General features: G+C 41.0%; 1 protein-coding gene across 7 annotated transcripts in view; it reads left to right on the forward strand.

The window, feature by feature from the left end:
- The window catches only part of LOC121942974 (muscleblind-like protein 1), a 74,764-nt gene that overhangs the window by 41,911 nt on the left and 16,265 nt on the right, over positions 1 to 16,588 (forward strand). The window lies entirely within an intron of this gene.

Consider the following 16,588-nt stretch of genomic DNA (forward strand, 5'->3'; position numbering starts at 1 on the left):
AAAAAAAAAGAGAGAGGGATCATTAGAGAAGTGCTAATTAACAGAAACCACACTGTTTAGCAGCACTTTGTCTCCATGCAATATTGATCCTTCATGACCATTATGGAGCGGATGTTTTTTGCTGCTTCCAGCGGGCTCTTTTCCTCTCTCTTTCTATAAAAGTTAATACATCAACTCTAAATCCCTGTCTTACAGCAACCTGTAAAGCCCACTTTTTTTTCATTTTTGCCCCCCTGAAACATGCAAGTCGTGAAAGTGTGCGGCAAAAACATAAGTAGCTGTGAAGTGACCCAAGAAGCCAAATCGGTTGTGGAAATGCCTGCATCTGTAATAGCATCATCATGACATTAAACATGAGGCAAAGAATGCCATCCCTGCAGAGACAGACAGACAGGAGGGTGGTGTCAACAAGCAGAGGAAAAGAGATTCAATGAAAGGGACTGAAAGAGTGATGGATGGGTGCAAGGACATCAAATGGTGTAACATGGACAGTGATGGACAGATGGAGAGGAAAGAACAGCAGATAGTTGGTGTGTGGATGGAGGGAAAGTAATAACAGAGGAAGTGAAAGGAAGCCGTGTCAGTCGTCTATTTGACGCGCAAGATTGAAGAATGCCTGTAATATCCCTTTATTGTTATAGTGCATGTTGCAGGGCTTGCTGTTGGACATTGTGATTCTTCAAAAGGCTTTAACTGGATTACAGCGGTATCAGGCTCAGCCATCAGAGAGAGATACAGCAGCTGTGTTGTATTGGGTCTGCCGACAGCACTCTGTCTGTCACCATGCTGCCTCTCACTGCAGCTTTCCTGACGATATTTGAAGTCTCGAAAGGACGACATATCACAAAATATGTGATCTAAATGATATGGAAATAACCACCAGATCCTTCAGTGTAACCTCAGTTTGGTTTTAGGCTGAATTCTTTCACATTTCCACCTGACCTTTACTTCTTTTTAAATAGACTGTGGTTCCTGATATACTTTTATGACTACATACAGTACGTGGCATATCTGAAACAGATGAGGCCATTGTTAGATCGGCTTAGGGAAGGTGATCACCCCGCTCTTTGCTGAAGTGGTACAAGCCGACTTTGATCAATGTGGATCGATGTGGATGAGTGTGCAGCCGGAAGGCGCTACGTGGTGATGGCACCCTGCTCTGCTCTTCTCTGTGTGTGTGGGGGAGGGAATTAAGACACATTGTGTCATGCTTTTCTACATGATGTATCGTGTTAACAAAACATATCCTTAACCTATAAATGACTCTGTCTCGGTCCATTCTGTCCGTCTCTTTGTCTCTCGCTTTCACTCCATTGTGCATCTTTATGGGAACACCGCATGGTGCATGCTGAATGTTCCTCTGCAGTGGTGAAGCCAAGGTCCTGAGCGAAAAATGCTACTTACTTGTGCTTAATTATTTGTGGTGCATATTTTTTATATGGATATTTTAATGAATTAAGGTACAGCTCACCCAAAAGTCCTAGATATAGTTTTTATCTTACCCGTAGTGCTATTTATCAATGTAGATGTTTTGGTGAAAGTTGCTGAGAGTTGACAAATTCATAAGTAGAAATGTCCACCCTCTCTGGCACTCAGCTTGTGGTGCTAAAAGCACCAAAAAAAGAAAGAAAAAAAGATATTTGAAAAACTCGAGAACAGTGTCTCAAAAAGTCAACAAAATCATGACCCTGTTACTCAAGATAATCCACAAATCTTGTTGTGAGCAGTTAAATGGTTTAATTGTTTCTACCAAACTAAACCCACCAACTAAATCACCTTGAGAAGGAAGCATCCACTATTTACCCATATAGTTTGATACTGTTAAGATAGCTTACCTAAGCTGGCTAATGTTACAGCTTATCCAAGGAGGATGCTAATAATGTTTAGCATGAGCCTCTCGTCCATGATTGGATGCACGCTTCTTTCTGTGCCCTAAATGGTGGTTGTATTTTGATAAGAGGGAAAAAAAGTTCCTTCATGTTAACATGGTCTGTGAATTATCTTGAGTATGATTTAAGTCATGATTTCTGGAAAAAGACATAGCTGGTAAGTGTTTCATATGTGATTGTTGGTGCTTTGAGCACCACAAGCTGAGTGCCAGCTACTTCCACTACATTCAAGAGAGAGCAAACATCTCTATGGCTGATATCTCCAACACTCAACAACTTTCATCAAAACAATCAAAATTGATAAAGAGCACTATGGGTAAGAGGAAAAGTGTGTGTTTTTGCTGTTGGGGTGATAGGTTAAGTACATTCACATTTGAACCAAAAGTAGTTCCACTTCCAGTACCTGGGATTTAGTACCTGTACCCAACATTATCTTTTTTTCAGTACTTTACTTCCTCTGCAATAACTAAAGTATAATATTTAAACAATTGCAGAAGTGACATAATTGACCAAATCACAGTTTTGCTTCTCAGCTTTTTTTAAATCATAGAGCTTATCCTATGTGTCTGTCTCTCTGTCTGCATGTATTTGTGTGTTTCTTATCTAGTAGTGCAAATGATATGGAGAATAAAATAGACTGGATGCCATAACTATCGCAGTAGATCAGCACCGCAGCGATACTTTTGGCTTGCTACAGTGATAAGCTGAGCTTGCTGGGAAGCTGATGGAGCAGTCGCAGAGCTCCATGACTCCATGGAGATCCGTTGTCAGCCTTGGATCTCTTTGATTGGTCTCCAAGCTTCTCGGTGCATCGCGGCACTTCCACTCCTTGTCTAAACCTGGCATACTTGCCCAGATGCACTCTAAGTTAGCGTTATTTGGAACAGTGGATTTATTATGAATCCGTACTCTAGGGTACAGACGAAATTCAGTATCCTTAAAAGTGCAGAGTTTGGTACCCAACGCTATGGGGTGAACAGTCCCTTTGAAAGATCTCCTATCACATTCTAAAAATCTGTTTCATCTGTTTCTTTTTCTATTGTTGTCCTTGGATTTTTCAGTGTTTGAGTCAAGCTTCAGTTTGAGGATTGTCCAGCTCTCCAGTTGTTGGTGGTACAAAGGATTACATGCTAGAACTCTGGATGACTAGCATTTCCCTTTGTTTTCAGCTTTGACGGTTTGTCTTTAAAAAATGAAGCTATGCTGTGGCTTTAGAGAAAAATCTGGCCATTCGCCTTGAGTGTGTGTATGTGTGTGTGCCTTGAGCATGTCTGCACATAGCTCTGTGCGTGTGTGTGTGCTTGCTTGGGGTATCATCACTTTATGGAGTAATGAATGCTAATCCTCTCTTATCTGCTTTAACCTCGAGGCAATGACACTAGCTGCTGATGCCAGTACAGTGACACTGTTCGCCGGAGTAGAATAGGAGTGTGTGTGTGATAGAGTATGTGTGAGTGCAGACATGTAGCAAACGTGCACGCTACAAAAGACATCTCTACTCGCATCTGACAACTTTCTCTCACTCCGTGACTTGAGAGCTTCAGGGTGTGGTCTTGTGATTATCCGCCACGTCCCCCATGACTCATCAGAAGTAGAATAGAATAGAACATTCCAGCCCTCTGACTCTACTGCATCTGATCCTGACTCGCTTCATCAGGAGGAAAAAAAAAAGTGTCATTTGATCCTAAATCCCTCCTGAGATCACTCTACAAAGCAGGCACATTAAAAATTTCTGTGCACTCATGCGGCTGTGTCTTGTTGTTTGTGTCCACTCATGCAGTTTTCACACACCGAGGGCAGCGCCGTGCCTGTTGCCAACAGCGTCTTTTGTTTTCACATTGGAGCCACTCAGTGTAGCTGCTAAAGATCACAGCACAAACCAAAGGCAGCTGCCAGTCTTTGTCAGCTAGCATTTTTTGTTCATTCACAACTTAATCTTTTCCTTTTTACTTTTTTTCAATCTCTGTCTTCAAATTAAGATACAAGACAACATTTTTATCTATTCTTTTGCGCATCTTTTGCTGAACACTTAATGACAATGGCTGTGAAGCAATCTAAGGACAGCGTGGAAATGAAGGAAGATCCAGATATGAAAAAGGAGGGAGGTTTAGATATAAAAAAAGGATATATTCCCAGCAGCCAGCAAGGCCATATATATCTGCAGAGTGAGTGTTACAAAGTTGGGCAAAAAATAATTAGGCCTAAAAGCTGTTGAATCTTGTGTGCCTGTTCACCAGTCTTCCATTAAGGCTGTTTTAATGGGTCTGCTCTCTGCCTGCCTCCTTTGCACAGTGAATGGGAGATAAAAATGAATTAGTCTAAACTTTAGAGATTGTGAATAGTGAATGTTTAAGCTGAGAGTGAAGGGAAGATGAAGGCAGAAAGAGGAAGATGAACAGATAGAGGATGGAGGAGGAGGGTTAATTGAAAGAGAAATAGAGAAGAGGGGGCAGATCTCAGGGGCTGTGGCGCGGCCTCTCTCTACATCACTGTATGTGTGTGTGTGTTTGAGGGGAGATAGTGTTGTAGACCTAATAAGAACAAAGCTAATTAGAGACTTTGCCTTGCACAATTCTACAATGACGTTCCCACAGGAGCCAGAACAACGCTTGCCACCTATACTGCATTCTCCAGAGAGAGACACAGACTTCATCAACTCCATTTCAGGCAGATTTTAAAAGCAAGCGAAAAAGGAGCAAATCTAGGCTTTATAACTGCAGCCGGGTCAGTGAAAGGAGCATAGTGAACAGAGATGAAAAGGTGCCTCCTCTGCTGACTCAGTGACTTTGACATTTTATTTAATCCCTTTACTGACTACCAACTTCATTTCCTTTAAATGCTAATTGTTGCCACTTCGGCTGCTGCCTGCCCCATGTGACTCTTTCCTGTGTTTTGCATGTATGTAAAGTAGTGTCCGTTATCCCTGTGTGAGATTGATGTAGAAGTGGCGTGTCAAGACTTTTTTTTACTGGGGTCACCCAAGTGGGGCACTGACTTATGCAGGGGTGGCGTGAAGTACGAACACTTCTGCAGGCACACGCGTCGGCATAGCTTCAGTTTAACATTTTTGTCTCCACTACCCATACCCACTTTAAGAACTGACACTGCAGTGTTTTACATTCCTGTTTATAGTTTAGATTAACAGATAAATAGATAAATCACAACAGAGTGACACCACACAAATGGAAAATAACGCTTCCATACTTTTGTAAAGACATTGTTTCTCCAAAAGTAAATATTACAATAGCAAGTATAAAGTGCCAACAAAATCAAAATGCCAAAAACTTTAAATACATAAGCCTGTGTGAATACATTTTTTAATAGTTGTATCAATTTATTTGCATATAAAATTAGTCAGACGGGACACTACTCCATCACATTACTGCCCCTGACTTCCTGGTTTCTATCCTGTTCTTTTAAATAACAAAATGTAGAGGAGGTTATACAGTTTGGGTTTCATGTCCTTATTTTCTAGTGTCTTTTATCAAGTCAAACTCTGAGGTAGTATTCTTTTTGTTGTATTTATTTATTTATTTGAAGTAAGCCCTCAGGTCCCTATTACTTTGGAATTTGCCTCCTTTGTTGTTTGTAAAACGAAGTTACCCACGGCCGATATGATAAATAACTTTAATGCAATAAATAACTTTTGCTAAATCCATCTGGTTTATGTTGCTTTCTTTCCCCCTAGAGAGCTGGGTCGTAACATTAATGCTGGCTTCTCTGACCATGGGGGATGTTCGCTTTCAAAGCAGTCAGCAGCATTCCTCAAGGGTTCAGTGCTGCCCCACCGTGAAATATGCAAGTGCTGGAGACTGAATTTTTTTGAGCCTTTTATGCACACCTTTGAAAATATGGAATTCTGCAAACTTTGCACTTTCATAGTGTTTTGACATTAAAACAGCAATGACAGTGGAAGTGTAACACACAACAAAACAAAAACATGGAGGGAGTTGACTTCTGGAAATATAAACACACGTCGCCAACTGCACTTGTTTGCCTCGTTATAGCAAGGTGACTTCCAAATGTTGATTTCGTAAACAGTATTGTTTGACTTAAAATCAGGGACTGAAGAGTAAATACTCCAGTTCATTAAACTATGTATGGAATTTAATCCTCATTATGTATTTCACACAATGCTCTTGTTTTGTATAACATTTTCGGAGCCTTTAAACTGCATTGATGCAATATTAAATGGAAAGAACAGCAACTCAACCATTATTCCAATTACGGAGTGTTGAGGCATTTTAAGTTAGCTGCTTAGCTGGCTCAATAAGTTAGCAACGTTTACTGTGTTACATATTTGTTTGTACATCAAACCTGCACCTGTATGCGTCCAACCATTTTCCATAACTGTTGATCCTTTGCAGTGTGGTGGGGAGGCTGGACAGAGTGCCAGTGTATTGTTGTTTTCTCATATTAACTCTCGATGATATCTGGAAAATCAGGTCTGGACTTTGTCAGGAGTTTCCCTTTCACACATGTAGCACACAACAACAGACTATCAGTTCCAGAGGCATTCTCGCTGACTTGAAATTCTCCATTTGGTTTAAGCAAGCGTTGATGCCTGGGTAGAGCATACAGGGGGCAAATTTGCATTTCCTAGGATAGCAAAAGAATGGCCCACCAGACTCTGTCTCTCATTGGCTTACCCTAACATTGTTACCCAAAACCAACCAATCCAAGGCAAAAAAAAAAAACTTAGCCAATCCTAGGGAGATTGCTCTACGATGCTAGGAAACACAAATTCACGTGCAGGAGGTGGGAAATAACATGGATTACACCACAGCCACATATCTGTTTGTAATGTTGGTTATAAATAACAGAGTCTCTTGCAGTTACTTGTATGTGATTATTGCGTCAGTCCTTACCAACAGACTTTTCCCAAATATTGTCATCTCTCCAGTTAGATATTGTTACCATCTTTGTGTAAATTACCCTTTTTCTTCACTGTTTAATGTTTATTTTCTTCCAATTTTGTGTTACCAGCATGACAAACGTCATCAGCTTGCTCACTGTAAATTCTCCGGACAATTACCTGCTATTAACAGATGGTCTCCTTTGGATATTACACTAACTTTATACGATAGAGCTTGGGGGGTAAAGTCCACTTAAAGTGCTATCTAGATGATTTAAACATTTGCGTCCTCGCTGATAGCTCCTTTGAGTAATTTCTCGCTAATTTCCGTTTTGCAGGTCATGTGTGAAAGGGGCTTGTCACAGGATTTATAAATAATGACAAATCATAAATATATTCACATTGAACTGACACTTTTTTAGTTCCTGCTTCATCTTGGGCCCTGTGAACTTGTGGTAATCTCTTCACTATTTTCTGGCACTTATTGAAATATTGAAAAATCTAATGGAATAACCAATCTATTGAACGATCAGTCAGTGGGAGGCAGCTATTCCCACCAGTGAACAACACTGATAGCCACACTAATTATGCAGCAAAAAAAATAAGGTATAAAAAAAACTTTGGCAGCTAATGTTTATTATTTTTTCTTAAAAGATTGACAGCAGTGAGGAGAATGCAGCCTGCAACAGACAGACTCAGACACATCTAAAATACATAAACTATAATAACTTTAATTGATGGGAATGGATTTGTGAGAGCCCACAAGTAGCACATTTGTTTCATTTCCATCACTGATCACGAAAAACAGTGACAGTAAACATAAAACAAACTGGTTAAACACGGGCCACTTGACCCAGACATTTCAGCCAGGTATAATACTGGATAACAAAAAGGAAACAGCCCAGCTAACAGTGGCAGAGTGCTGCCATTAGCCATGACAGCTAATGATTTTGGGCTGTAATTAGCTCCCTGTGCTAACGATTTTACACCGGCACCCACCCCAAAACATGCTAACACACTGCCAGGCTAAGTAGTGCTTTCGGGGGCTGTAATTGGTGTTTTGGCTTATTGAGCACCACGGCTAAAAGCTTTCTGCGGACTTGCCGTCATTTGTGACGTAAAGAAGCTTTAATTTCTGAACAGCGTTTCTGTGAACTCATAAGATGTTTAATTCCAGCGATAGTTTCTGCTAGCTGTGTTGTGTCATTGTCTGTTCTGTCCATATATCTATCCATGTCGTTATCTCTAAGCCTTTCTGCGCAGTTAAATGAGGTTTTAAGGTCATTAACTGATCCAGGATATTATACTAATGCACCAGGGGTGTTCTGGATTTGATAAATGATTGGAAAGAGATAATGAGACTTATATAGACATCCAGTATCAGCAGTGGCACATGATGAGACAGAGAAAGAGAAGACACAGAACACAGGATGTTTTTCTCTTGTTGACTTCAATGAAAAAACATGTCTGTCATCAGGTTTACTTTCTAACATTTGGCATGATGGACCAGTGGTGTGCAGCTGGTTTGTATTGCTTAATAAATGTGCTGTGTTTATGTGTGTGTGTGTGTGTTATTGGCCAGTCTGGCAGCACTCTCTGTTCTCAGACAGGACGTTCTTTGTGCTGCATCTGATGTCATAATTTGTCTGACGTATGCTTGCCAGTAGGAACCCTTGGTCAAGAAAGCACATGCCCGTATGTTTGTGTGTGTACTTGTGTATTCTCTTCACGGCCCCTCATCCAGACAGCATTTTCTTGATTGATGGTTGTCTTTGGGAGCAGGAGGGAGAGGCCGTGCCATTGGGAGAGAATTAATAATGCACAGGTGTTCGGAACGGTGGCTGTCCAGACTTGAGCTCTACAGTTGTCACACTGGTCACGGTATTTGGGAGTCTGAGGAGAGCTCCAACACAGCGTGTGCAGAGAGAGAGAATGCGGAAAAGATCAGAGGCTTTTGGATTATGTGTGGTTAAGTTGGAATGAGTCATCCTGGACGGGTAGATTAAAAGATCATTTAGAATCAATTGGTGATTACTGGAGTGAGCATGCAGAAGGGGTCTGGTGGAAAGCAATGCGCCATTCAACCCTTGGAGAATGTAAATATCTGCCAGTTAAGACACTGCAGAAATCACTCAGACTGCTTTGATTAATATTAATCTCTGTCTTTCTGCTTTTTCATGCCTCTGTTTGACTGTCTACCTTCCCCTTCTTCTGGTCTTGTTTTTGTCTCTGTTGCTCGTCCGTGAGTGGAATTCTGCCATGAGTTTTATTCTCTGGCAGTCCACAGACACATCCTTCAGAGCTGCCAAACTACCACAGGCAGCAAATAGTCTGACGGTCTTAGGTTTTGATCATAGTCTCAGAGCACACACAGACACACAAAATTAGCAAGTCAGTGACTTCATAAACATGTTACCAAGAGTGTCTCGACCATTATTTTGGCAGATATGGTTATGAGCATTTCCTATTTTCGACTTTGGATGATTACTAACAGGACAAAACATTTATTGAACTGTCTTCATTTCAAAAACTTGGATCAAACAGATGGAAATAAGCCTTGTGAAAAAGAGGGGAAAATTGCATGAAGAAAAGGCTTGGAAGAATGAAAATAACTGGAGTCATAAAGAAAATGAGCAACAGCAACAGATGTATTTGTGGTTACTGCAAAAACAGTAATGCTGCTGGTCTGGATCGTGATTGTACAAACCCAGACCTCCCAAAAAAAAAAAAGAAAGTAAAAAAAACTTAAAAGGTACTGTTTAGAATATAAAAAAAGACATGACTAAGACTAAGATTTGCCTTTAGGGTACTTCCAATAATAAAATCAAACTCTTATGTTTATCTGCTCATGTATCTAGATAAATATTATAACCTCTTTGACAAAAATGTGGTCTGTTTCTTGTGGCATAGTTTACGGTTGTAGATTTCCATAATACCTCATTCCCCGAAGTACAACGAATGTGTATATGTAATACATGTATGGCACATGTTGTTAGCATCCAGGTGTCCATAGCCAACAAGGCTGATCAAAATATCAATTAAAGGAACTTTAAAAATATGGTGTGTCCAGTGATTGGGACATAGGGTTAAGAAAATCCTATACCCAGTCTCCTGAGTTCCTGTTGTTTTGTGGACAGTCTCGCTGATGCAACTTTGTCATAGAGGATCATGTGTTCTTGATTAAATCGATGTTGTTGCCGAGGTCAGACCCAGGCAAACATCTGATACCTGAAACTGCAGTAAAAATGCTGCAGTGGTAATTGAAGTAACTAAATGTTAGGACGTGTATAGTATGTGCGTGTTTGTGTGTATGCATACTTTCATGTTTATGTAGGCACCTGGGAATTAATTTAGCTTTATTGTTCCTGTGGCACTGATTAATAAGCATCAATAACAGTCTGCCGACCAAAACTGTTATATCACCTTAAAAAAATAAGTGTGCGTACGTGCGTGCATGCGAGTGTGTGTCCAGGAGCTGAATATGGCTGAAAGGTATCAAGTGTAATGAGGCCAAGGTGATTTATAAGTGCAGGATGCTCCATTCCCCCGTGTGTACATGCACACTCTTAAGAGTGAGACTGTGACAGCTGGTTCTTTCTTGTTACAACTTGCCAATTAAAAGCAAGTGAAATAAAGCTTTGCCACGGCCAAAGCCTGGCTAAAGCAAATTGCTTCAAGTTTCACAATCTATATTTGGTGTTAAGACTACCGTATGTGGAAGCTGTTTACGAAAACCTTACCCTGACATGCCAGACTATGTTTTATAGCTTTGAGTGAAGACTCTTGAGTGAAGAATATCGTTTGTTTGGTGCGAGGGCTTGCTAAGAGAACAGACCAATCCAGACAATCACCTGAAAGGTATCTGAGGGAAACAGACAGAGAAGAGACAAGAAGAATGATGAAGCAATCGTAAGAGTGCGTGAAAGACACATCGAGGTAGTCTGTTAGCATATTAGCGTCTCAGCAGAGGACAGGCAGACAGGTGAAGGCGGAACAGAGTCAACATGAGTGGAGTCTGGTAGTCATACGCTCTTAGCCAGAGGGAGCGCTGCTTTGGATCAGACAGGCTCACCATTAACCTATAGTGACACTGTTTAGACAGTGGGGAAACAGCCGAGAAAAGGGGCAGGAGAGAGGCCAGCACATTAGCATCGCAGGCAGTGATTGGTGGTGGAGACTTCATGCAGGATTGAATCGTTCAAACAACATAGCAATAGATAATGGGGCTATTGGCAGAAACATGAAAGGTAGGACGACGTCAAGGTGCTGACCTTTGTGAATGCAGCTAATAAAATGTGCAGAGGTAGATCCTCATTACTACAAGCACCTTCATCCTAATGATAGTACTCTTCCCAGATAATGTGTTCACAGCGGTGTCCGCCTCAAAGGATCAAAACAATCAACAGTACTTCTTTTACAAACATCAGAGCATTATCCACATTAGATTGGGCTTCCAGCCCACTGTGTTATTCTACAACCACAGCTGACTGAGCAGATAATCACATGAAAGCCACTGACCTTGCCCTATAGGCCAAAATCACCAAAATGAAAAACATTTCCTAACAAAGTTTTTTTGATCCACCATAATATCGTGTTTCCTTTCCTTCAAGTGTCCTTTCATTTCCCTCTGATTTTACTAAAAGAAGATGGCAAGGCAAGAAAATACCTGTATTCAGTCTGCTGATTCAACCGCTAAATAGGCATGGACTGTATCATGGAGAGGCTTTATTGAGGATGTTTGACATGCAGTGTGCATAACCTACCCCTGAGGTTATGCCCAACCAACACTGCGTGGGTGAGTTAGGTACAGTTAGGCATTTTTGCATGGTGGTCTATGGCGATATACTCTGTTTCGGAGCCAATCTCAAATGGCTGTTCAAGGAACTGATGTTTTTTGGCACCTCTGCATTATCTTATTTTGTCAGTCTTGGAGGTTGCTGCTTTTTGGTTTAATGCTAATGTGGTTTCATAAGAGGTTTTGGAGGGTTCTTCAATTAAGGTACTTTGTAGATGAGACTTCTTTTAATATTACAACTTGACTAAAAAGAGCTATTCAAACCATGTGTTATTTAACAATATTTTCGACTTTGGATGATTACTAACAGGACAAAACATTTATTGAACTGTCTTCATTTCAAAAACACTACATTACACTAAATTTAAAAGTTGTTTTCAAGCTTGACATATTTAAAAATAAGTACAAAAAATGGTATAAGACTTTTTTAAACCTGCAATTACATATATATTAATTATACATTAATATAGCACTTATTAGCGCCCCACAACTGATGTTACACACCAAAGGTAAAGTTACATACTTAATGTAGTTATGTTGGTAAGTTTTAGGCGAGGAAAGTTACATTAGGTTTTGTGACCCATCGACCACCCAAACCTGCCTTCTTACACAGACTTTTGCTCTTTATGCTATGTCTTTACTCCCTGATAAACTGCTGTTATGTCAAGACCCTGGTGAAGACAGTGAGCATGCAGATGAACTTTCCTGGGATGTTTTCTGAAAGTTTGTGCAGAAAGTCTTTGGTTGTGCAAACAAATTGTAGCATCAGCTTTTTGGGATGGCTGGTCTCCCACAGGTGAAGACGCTGGATTTGGAGGTCCTAAGGTGGTGTGGCTATATGTGGTATTTGTTCTGATGCCAGTTGGATGTACTGCCAGATTAAAGGAAACAACACTAGAGATGACTTATGATGTGAATTTCACATTCAGCCCACAGGCAACAGCACTGGTGGACATTCCTGTAGTCAGCATGCCAAGGGCACTCTCCTTCAAACATCTGTGGCCTTGTGTTATGTGATCAAACTGAACGTTTTAGAGAAGCCTTTTATTGTGACCATCCCAAGGCACACCTACGAAGTAACAATGCTGTCTAATCAGAGTCGTGATATGCCACAACTGTCGGGTGGATGGATGAACTTGGAAATGTAGAAGTGCTCACTACCAGATTTAAACAAATTTGCAACAAAGAATTGAGAAAAACATGTCCATTAAAAAGTCTTAGATCTTTAACTTAAACCTATGAAAATGTGTTGCATTTAAATTTTTGTTCAGAATGTAGAACACATTCAGTAAAGCTGCCTCAAAGTTGACCAAATGCAACCCAATGAAGAGATTGCCTTCAAAGGGTGCTTTGGGGATTTTATGCACGCTCTGCAGGTCACAGTTAATCACACACACACTGTACACACACATAGGCACATACACTGACTTGAGCTGACACGGTGGAGTCTAGTCACCCAGTGGGAATGCGCTTTGAAAATCAAAAGACATTAACCAATTAGCGCTGATCAATAGTCGCAGCCACATAGGGACGAGCCAGACTGGGAGCATTGAAAATGTGTGCCTCCAGGCCAATCGGCAGGCTGGGAGTACTATTGCTCTCAGCCAATGAAAATGCTGGAAGAACTCTTGACATTCTGCTGCTCCCCAATGCAAAGTATCTCTCCTGCTGTATCTAGGCAGAACAGGCTGCACAAGGAAATAAAAGGCAGAGATGGAGAGATAGAGAGAGACAAGGAGAGGAATAAAGCGTGGTGGGAGGAATAGAGGAAGAGTGGGAGAGTCTATGTGTTAGGTTGTGAAAGCAGGTGTCATAATAGTGGGCTGCAATGGGCAGCAGGTAATCTCCCTGAGATAAGCTGTAGCATGAATGCCAGCCTTTAATTCCAAATGGGAGGTGGTGCCGTGGAGTTGTCGCAGGGTTGTTCTCCCCATCCCCTGGAAATAGATTTATATAAGGGAGTAATGGGAAGAAACAGATGGAGGATGCATTTTGATTGGGAAAGATTGAGGCGAGACAAGAAGAAAGAGCAAAAGCAACAAAGGCAGAGTGAGGGTCTGCTTTGCACATTCTGCACACATACATGGAACATGTTCGCATACACAGATCACAGCAGCACCACTGCACCTCAACTGCTCTGTATTCATGATGTGGAGAACAAATACCAGCATGGGGCTTGGGGTGTATAGTGGATGGAGGGAATGGAGGGGGGGGGGGGGGGGGGGTGAATAAGAGGAGGAGATATCTAAAATATTACACCTATCCGGGGGAGTGTTCAGTGGAGCAGGCATTATGAGAGTGTAAATTACATTCCCTCCTTCTCCCCTTGGGCTGCCGGCTGCTGGATGAATATAATCGCCCACAGCTCCAAGAACTCAGACACACACACACACTGCGCTGCTTATAGCAGAATATTAGATAAAGTGCCATGATGTGTTTATGTTTATTGTCACAGAAGTCTCCAATCATGCATCGATCCGGCATCAGTTCTCCGGTCCTTTTTTTCTGATATGATGTGAAGTATTGACACACAAGTCATTTTGCTCAATTTGGAGGAGATCAATAGTGATTCAGAGGGCCATGTAAAACATCCAACATAAAGTGGGATATCTTTTAATGTTGTAAGATGGAGGAGAATGCAGGTTTTTGCTAATTCGATTCGCACAAAAGTTTGTCTTTGGAGTTAGAGTGCAGCTGAAGTTCAGGTCAAAAGATGAGCATTGCTTCTTTGTCTTTTCTTTTAATTTAATGTCATTGTTTTTACTTCACATCTGTCTTACAAAGAGATACTGTATGTTCTTGACCTTTATGAACTTGAGCCTCTTTTCCCTGTATGATGATGAAGGTTCTCAGTCTGGGTCATAGTATCCATAAGTGCTATTTCGTTTGCAACTGGAGTTGTTTTAGTTCCTTAAAGACGTTTTGCCTGTAATCCAAGAAGCTTCTTCATTTCTAACCAACCATAAGGGAGTTGCAGGCTTTCCTCCCTATGTGGGTGTGTCCTACGGAGTCGTTAAGGACACATGTGGACTCTGAGTTTCAGAGTCGTTAAGGCCACTTCAAATCCTTGACCCAAACAGTATTCGTGTGGGTTGCTGTGGCTAGATGGGTCCAGGTGTGAATGAGTGTTGATCTTTGGGACAGCATTGTGAAGCCTTCTTCCCACTGCACAAAAAAAACAGCTAACACCTGCTAACATCTGGCTTTTTAAAGCAATGAGAATGCCTATGATTGGCTTAAACACCCTGGTAAAATGACTCTGCAGTAGACACGGGCTTTTGTCGCCTCCAGCTCCGATCAACATTGATGGGAATACAACACCTGGTGACTCGATAATTTCAGCTCCTTAACTGGCAAGATGCAATGATGCGCCGTCATTAATTACCCTCCATCTCCTCCAAAGCAGCACTAAAACACAGATCCAAATACATCTGCACCAAATTTTAAAGAGAGAGGGAGTGAGAAAGATATATATAAAGAGAAGAAAATACTGAAAAGTTCTCAAAGATCTCTTCCATTCCTCCAGTTTACATGTTCTCCTGCCTGTCTGTGATGTCACATGGACACACCAACACCCAAGAGACCCAAGTCTGTGCAATCCTGGTTGCATTGCACTGCATAAATCACATTACTCTACTTATTTCTGGGTGTTTTGTCCCTGTAACATAATCTCTCTCACAAAAAGAAAGGACACTTTTTAGTGAAACAGTTACACAGATTGAACACTGGAGTTAAAATGATTTGTTTATTTATCGATTATTTGATCAATGGACAAAGATCTGTTACTATTTTGATAATATTAAGGACTGGGACACTCGCTTCATCTTTAAAACTTGAGGTTAGGCGGTGGGTGCTACTCTTGTGCCTCAAGCTTTTAAGAACGCAACAAGTTGGGTCTGAAGTTTTTGAGTGAGCATAACCAGCACCATAGCATACCAGGGCTTATCTTTTTCCAGGCAAGTGTGTATCCAGCCTTACATTTTGTCTGTAGGACAGATGAAAAGCTCTGAAATGATCAACTTATTCTCCATATCTGTCATAGACTGATATTTACAGAAGAAAGGGAAGATACACATACAAGCTGTGAATGGTTGTTCCTCATCATAAGACATGTAGTTTGTGTTGCTTCATTACAAAAGTTTAACTTTTTGGGGTTTTGGACAGGTGGTTGGACAAAGATAAATCCAGAAAATACAGCCAGATTGATTAATAATAAAGCTATCCATATCCAGTGAATCGGCGTAGAATGATTTGTATGTTAATGCACTCCATAAATCATGTTATGTCCTTAACATCATAACATTAACAAGTCACGTAATCAAAATAAAGGTAGGGAGGTAAGGTTTAAGCAAGAAAAGTTTCTGTAGTTAGGTTTAAGAGAAAAAAATATGGTGAGGACATACCTTGTGACTCAAAGGTCACACGGGCCGAACACCCAGTGTTGAACAGTCCAATGTTTTGTGACCCATCCACCACCTCAACCTGCTGCTCGGGACTACTTCCTTGTTTCTGCTGTCAGTGCATTGGTCATGTGAAAGTAGCCTTCTAAAATATGTCGGTTTTGCACCAAATATTAGCCCATGATTGTGTGGGATATGTACAAATTTGGGTGCATTAGGCTACTTTTTGTAAGAAAACATGCAAACACTTTATGAGAACAACCTTCCATATCATCATTAGGACAGTGCATCATTCTTTCTTTTTCTTTTGCTCTGTGTATGACCATCTGTTAGCAGAAGCAGATAGACAGCTAATCCTCTTTATCGCTGCACTTGAAGCTAATTTGTCTCTCGATGGGACCTAGAGGAAATAGGGTAAGGTAGTGAGTGCACAGCTTAGGTCACGAATAGGGAAATAGTAACTAGAACTGATCGGTCTTCTTTACGATGAAGCCAGTGGCAGGCCCAGATGCCAGGGATGTTAGGTCAGCGCCTGCTAAATCGGAGGGCAACAACTTGAGTCAAGGCTCATTACTCCTTTACATTAGGCTCCAGTCAAAAGAAAGACTAATCTAATTCTCATTTTTCCATGTCTCTATCCTCCTTATCC

The sequence above is a fragment of the Plectropomus leopardus genome, chromosome 5, assembly GCF_008729295.1.
Source record: "Plectropomus leopardus isolate mb chromosome 5, YSFRI_Pleo_2.0, whole genome shotgun sequence".
In the NCBI taxonomy this organism is placed as follows: domain Eukaryota; kingdom Metazoa; phylum Chordata; class Actinopteri; order Perciformes; family Serranidae; genus Plectropomus; species Plectropomus leopardus.